The 5,296-nt window shown below is 43.5% G+C and overlaps 1 long non-coding RNA gene across 1 annotated transcript; it reads left to right on the plus strand.

Moving 5' to 3' along the window:
- Positions 1 to 726: 726 nt before the first annotated feature.
- Positions 727 to 4,678, plus strand: LOC106733795 (uncharacterized). Its single transcript, XR_001369689.2, has 2 exons — positions 727 to 3,520; positions 4,436 to 4,678. It is a non-coding gene; the product is annotated as an uncharacterized LOC106733795 (long non-coding RNA).
- The last annotated feature ends 618 nt before the right edge of the window (positions 4,679 to 5,296 follow it).

The following is a 5,296-nucleotide window of genomic DNA, read 5'->3' on the forward strand; positions in this document are numbered from 1 at the left end:
TAAACGAAAACAACTTGCCGAGCATGGCGCTATTCCTGCTGAATCACTTTCTGACTTCCTTGGCAAGTGCTCATTCCAGCAGTGGGCCTCGTGGGTAGTTGGTTGTGATTTCCATGCCAAAGGACAAGCAGAGCTGTGGCATTGGGTAGGCGGGTGCTGGGGTTTGTTCTGGAGTGTGTGCTTTGAGTTGAACCTTGCAGTTCTTTGTCCACATCTGTGAATTTTGTGGGAACACTTTTGTGTTTCTGGTGTTTTTTTCTAACCAAGACTAGTCCTATTGGAGCGTTTACTGCCTCCTACAGAGTGGCGGCAGATAAAACCTTGCATTCTGTTGAGCCAAAATAGCATGCTCTGTCAGAGGTAATATGTTCTCTAAGAAAGAATTGGAGGAAAGGACAAAAGCAGGGAAATGGAGCTTTTAAGGGATTGGGAGGTATCAATTTGATGATCTAAGAGGGGAGAAGAGAGACACATCTGGTAGAACCAGAATCAGGGAGATGCGTGAATTAATGAAAAATCAGTTTCCCTGTATTTAGGGTTTTTTCTTTTTCTTTTTAAGAGAGATTTTTGCACTCCCCAGACAGATAGAAAGTGAGGAATCATCCTCTGGGAGGATGGCCACACTGAAATCCCATCTCCTCCATTCTCCTCTCAGGATTTTGGGCACACACGCACATGCTCCCAGTGTGAGTTTCAAGCTGCTGGGTCTAGGACTCAAAGCTCAGTCAGTCATGTTGGAGTAACTGACTATGACATGACCATTATGCCACCTGCTGATCCCTGTGTTTAGGTTTTAAAGACCTATAAAAAACAAACATGGCTTTGTACATAAGTGAAATCAGCATTCTCACAGTTGTATCCAAATTAACAAAAAATTGTCTTACGTACCAGGCGCGTGCACGTGCATGCTCAAGAGAAGGGATTGAAGTGAAACCACCCCTCAAGGGATGCTTTCTCACTTAACATTCTGTCTCTTTCTCTTTTTCTCTCTCTTTTGAGCATGCACACCTAATAGCAAGTTGCAAAAAAAATTTTTCTAGTGAAAACACTGTTTTGCAGTCCAAGTATGATTCTCTTACGGAGACTGATTTTTTCTCCTTATGCCCAAAACAGAAATCTTTTCCAAATAAGCAAAGTAAAATGAAATAATACCTTGGGTTGCCTATGGTCTCTGTCATCTTCATTTTTCTTCTGAAATGAATTTCCATCCCTGCCTTTAAGGCATTTGGTCATGGAAGTTGCTGTTCCTGAGATCAGCAACCATTCTCGTGAGAAGGCAGCTCACTCCTCCAGATGAGAGTGCACACCCCACTGGTGGCTGGACTTATCTTGTGATCTAGCCATGCTGGAGAGTGGAGACAAAGATTTTAAGCTTTCTGAGCCTTGACATTGAGGTTATCAGGAAGAGCCTTAAGTGTTATTTATTTCAAGTCCCAGTTTCACCATTTAGTCTTGTTCTGGAGTTCCAAACCCATGATGTATTTGCTGCACACCACCTCCCCCCACCCCCACTCCAGCACTCAAACTCCCCGATCCTCAAACACGGGTTTAGTTCTTCATTCTGGCAGAGCGATCTGGACTGGAAGCAGCGGCAGGAAACACTGGGCACTGGGAGGCAGGGCCTGGTGTGTCCGCTCCCCTGTGTGCTCAGGCTCCCACTCCTCTCCTGCCTCTCCTCTAGATGCTGGTCTGCTTGTGTGCTTTTGTCTAGCAGAAACTTAACAGTTCAGCAGTGTGGATGAATACGTTTAATGCCAGCTGTTGGAAACCAGTCTTAGGTAACCGCCCCTTCAACAATGGCTTTCGAAATTATCTTTATGACCTGAGTTATTAGGTCATAAAACACCAAAATAACTCCTTAACACAAGGAGGCATTGATTCCACTTATAAGGCTACTTCCTGTGTGTGTCCAGGAAAAGTCACCATTCAGCTGGAGAGTCCCTGAGATGGTGTTCCTCAGAGGTGGAAGGAAGAGACGGAAGGAGGGCAGTCAGCTGTGCTCTCCTTTGTGAGTTCTGGTCGAGTAAATGTGGATTAGTGCTCCTTCCCAACACGCGCCACCTTTATGTCACACTGACATGAATGAGAACTATTCTGAAACTGAGGACTTCATAGCGTTGAAGCAGAAAATGATGCTAAGGGGAATCAGGAGGGAAAGCTTTGAAAAATGTCACCTTCTTTCTTCAGAGCATTTCTAGATGTGTCATTTCTTTCTCTTTCCTGCTATTTTCACACTCATGATCTTAACAGGTATTCAGATCCACAGGTGAAACTTAGAGTTAAGCTGGTAGAGTGTTGTGATATGACACTGAGAACATAAATTGATGTTCTTAGTCAGGGTTGGATTAAGCTGGAAAAGTATGTGTAGGTGCATCTTGGAGAAGAACAACCATAAGTTTACAGCCCTTGAACTCTCAGACACTAAGTTCTGTTGGAAAAGAGAGATAGGTATCTTTCTGTAAGTTTTATAACACTGCCCTCTTTATAGTTTATTCATTAGACTCTAGAGCTGTTAAAATCACATTGTGGGAGGGTTTTCAGTCAGCGTAAGCTTTGTGTGCACACCTAACATCTCAAGGCAAATGTGGATACATATAAAGCTAGCAGATCAGAATTGATTGCCATTTCCTACCCTCTTCCGACTTCTTCAAAATGTTTATTCTGAAGTTTGGGGGAGTTTGGTTATAAAGGTTTCATTCTAAAGCTGTTCTTTAATATGCAGCTGCATTATAGGTGTGGGGGTGTAAATAATTTTCTGTACAAAGCAAATTAATAGAATCTGATTTGCTCAGAGTATTGTTCAATAATGTATAAATAAGGTATTCTCCCTGTTTGCACTCAGGGTTAATATGTCAAAGGAAATTTAAGAAAAATTCAGGTACATCCATTGCATATCATTTTGGAAAAGATGAATCCCACAGATGGCAAATTTTCAGTGTCCCTCACTGAAGGCAGCATTGTCTTCCAAAGAAATCCATTTTTTTCTTAAAAAAAAAAAAGTTTTGGCCGCTTCTTCTCATCCACATCCCTCCAGCCTCCACCCTTAGTCATCTCTATTCTTTGACCAGTGAAAGACCACACCTCAGTGATGGGAATACAGCAGCTGCCAGCAAGCTGTCCTGTTGTCATCCTGGGAGCTCGAGCTTCAGGAAACACAAGTACAGTTACTCGCTTGTATATAGTCGTGTATGTATTCTAGCAAGAAAAGCCTATTTATTTTGACACGGAAACACTGACTTATGTTGCTGAAGGTCTGGAAGCTAGTAAAAGGCTCTCTCTGTGAGTGCCGTGAACAGACCCTAGGTGACATAAAGCCCATTCGTTCAGCAGACTCCCACCGAGCAGCTCTGGTTTGCCAGGGCGGGGGGGGGCCCTGCCAGTGGCCAGCCAGGTCTGGCGTTGTGAAGCTTACTACAGGGCAAGGCTGGCTTTTCTCCCAAGTCTGGGAGGAAAAGTCTGGGTGGTGAAAGGTAGGGGATGGGTGCTGGACTGTCTGCCGCAGGATTTTAGGAACTCGGGTGTTCCTTACAAACACACAATGTTGGGGAAACTGGGAATAATGTACCGGGAAGCTAATTTATTTGCTTAGGAGGGAGGTGCTGGAGCTGCTGTCCCCGTTTTTGATCTGCCGAGGAGTTCCTCAGAGCTGTTGCACAGAGGCTGTACTTGGTAAGACACCAAACAAGACAGATATGCACCTCAATTTCTAATGTGTTCTATCGGTTTCAATTCTGAAAAAAAGAAATAAAGATTTTAATAAATATTGATGTATCATCTTTTCCTCTTAACCTTCCCCTCCTATCAGGGTATTTCCAGGGTTTCCCCTTCACGTTTCCTGCCCGGTTTGGTGGGGGAGAGAAGATGACATCTTTGCACACACTGAAACCTCTACAGAGATGGTTTTTTTAGTATCTGTGGATGAGACCTTTACATTTCCATGCCAGCTTCGAAAGGTTCTTACTAGGCTGCAACTTACCAGAATTTTCTTTGATTATCCTGGGTGCTTTTCATATATTTAGTAGTGAACTCTTTCTTTTTGAGCTTCCTTAGAGGGAAAGAATTAAGAATCCTGAAGAATTTGTCAGCACAGTACCCCAAGAGGCTGGAGGAGAAGGGTGGTTGTCATGGTGATGTTTGTTTTGAGTTTTGCTCTTAGGACCTGTGTACTTCCTGGAGAGAGAGAAGAGAGATCACCCCTCCCCCCAGGGGACATGGCCACGCCATCATCCCTTCTCCATTTGGGGCTAATGTTGTTAGAGGGAGATGGGATTATTGTTAACAAGATAAAAAGAAGTTACTGAAAGCAAAGAAACTACTTTGCCTTAAAAAATTTTAACAAAGGGACCAGCAGTTAGCATAATGTCTATGTTGCAGTACTCCTATGTAGTTGACTGCAGTTTGAGTCCTGGACCCGGTGGCTTAAACTCAAGACCAGGTTCCTTACAAACACACAATGTTGGGGAAACTGGGAATAATGTACCGGGAAGCTAATTTATTTGCTTAGGAGGGAGGTGCTGGAGCTGCTGTCCCCGTTTTTGATCTGCCGAGGAGTTCCTCAGAGCTGTTGCACAGAGGCTGTACTTGGTAAGACACCAAACAAGACAGATATGCACCTCAATTTCTAATGTGTTCTATCGGTTTCAATTCTGAAAAAAAGAAATAAAGATTTTAATAAATATTGATGTATCATCTTTTCCTCTTAACCTTCCCCTCCTATCAGGGTATTTCCAGGGTTTCCCCTTCACGTTTCCTGCCCGGTTTGGTGGGGGAGAGAAGATGACATCTTTGCACACACTGAAACCTCTACAGAGATGGTTTTTTTAGTATCTGTGGATGAGACCTTTACATTTCCATGCCAGCTTCAAAAGGTTCTTACTAGGCTGCAACTTACCAGAATTTTCTTTGATTATCCTGGGTGCTTTTCATATATTTAGTAGTGAACTCTTTCTTTTTGAGCTTCCTTAGAGGGAAAGAATTAAGAATCCTGAAGAATTTGTCAGCACAGTACCCCAAGAGGCTGGAGGAGAAGGGTGGTTGTCATGGTGATGTTTGTTTTGAGTTTTGCTCTTAGGACCTGTGTACTTCCTGGAGAGAGAGAAGAGAGATCACCCCTCCCCCCAGGGGACATGGCCACGCCATCATCCCTTCTCCATTTGGGGCATGCACATGGATGTGGATGTGATTTCAAAGACTCCAGGTCTAGGACACAAACTGCAGTTGGCCATGTGGGATCTAGCATCTTAATCTCAATGCCACGTGTTGGTAAAGATTTTTTGTTTAAGAATTTTTTTTTTTC

The sequence above is a fragment of the Tupaia chinensis genome, unplaced genomic scaffold, assembly GCF_000334495.1.
Source record: "Tupaia chinensis unplaced genomic scaffold, TupChi_1.0 Scaffold000074_1, whole genome shotgun sequence".
Classification (NCBI taxonomy): domain Eukaryota; kingdom Metazoa; phylum Chordata; class Mammalia; order Scandentia; family Tupaiidae; genus Tupaia; species Tupaia belangeri.